General features: G+C 45.0%; 1 non-coding gene across 1 annotated transcript; it reads left to right on the forward strand.

The window, feature by feature from the left end:
- The first annotated feature begins 217 nt into the window (after positions 1-217).
- Positions 218-292, forward strand: Trnai-uau. Its single transcript has one exon. It is a non-coding gene; the product is annotated as a tRNA-Ile (tRNA).
- Positions 293-1,155: the final 863 nt, after the last annotated feature.

Raw genomic sequence — 1,155 nt, forward strand, 5'->3', positions numbered from 1 at the left:
AAGTATATAGTTCTGGCAATACCGGCCGTGACCTTCTTCTGTGCGGATGCACACATATTCTCGGAACTCTTACGGGACTTGGTAAGAATGTCTTCCACGACTAATGGGTGTGTTGAGGTGGGACACTACGAATGTAGTTTGTGAACATACAAGGTGAGAATGTGGGTCTCACGGGAGGCGTGACCGAGATAGTCCCTGCAGTTGCACTATCCACTGTGCCCTCGGTGGCTCAGATGGATAGAGCGTCTGCCATATAAGCAGGAGATCCCGGGTTCGAGTCCCGGTCGGGACACACATTTTCATCTGTCCCCGTTGGCAGCTAAAGGTATTGATATAATTCTAATTTCAGCCATCTATTGGTGACAGATAGAGACTTCTATTCAATCTAAAGACAAATTCGGTATGTTAGCTAAATTTCATATACAGCGTCATATTTTCTAATATGCACCAAACGCGAATCGCATGACACTAATTTTTATTCCAAACCTTTTCGATATTTGCGCAGTGTTTTGCGTAAGTGCAGATACTACATTAACTATGGCCGTCAACGAAATGTTAGTCACGTCATCATGAAGGTGACATGTACTCTTAAAACTATATACAACGCAAAAATGAAATCGAATAGTTACTGCAAAATCCTGTGATAAAGGCTGAGTACGTCCATCTCGATCCTGTCATCGCGGCGCTTCTCTAACTGACCGAAAGCGGGCAAACGAATAACTCGCCCAGCGCTTTGGACGAAAATTGGTCTTTACGCACTGGACACCGTAACCTGCGCGGACGCAACTAATGTACAAAAATGGCAGCAACTTTAATTTTTCTCAGTTATTCTAGTTCTGGAAAATGCAGCATTACGCAATGAAACCAAAGCAGTAGGGACACAGATGGACTGTTGGTGTATGACGATGTTTTTGTCAGAAGCACTCAGAATTTTTTGTCACAGCACGGGTACTTCACTTTCAACTCCACTTTCGTAAAAACAGACAACATAACAACCTCACAGGGATCGCCGAAACGCGAGAAAATGGTTCGAGCGTTATGGCTGGGACTGATCCGTAATCTCCAGAGTGCTCCTGCAGGCCTGTTCAATCTACAGATGAGTCCTGGGGCAGCTGTTGGTACGGTTGTGTGAATTCAGAAATGACGGGGCGCCAA

This window comes from Schistocerca piceifrons, chromosome 4 (assembly GCF_021461385.2).
Source record: "Schistocerca piceifrons isolate TAMUIC-IGC-003096 chromosome 4, iqSchPice1.1, whole genome shotgun sequence".
In the NCBI taxonomy this organism is placed as follows: domain Eukaryota; kingdom Metazoa; phylum Arthropoda; class Insecta; order Orthoptera; family Acrididae; genus Schistocerca; species Schistocerca piceifrons.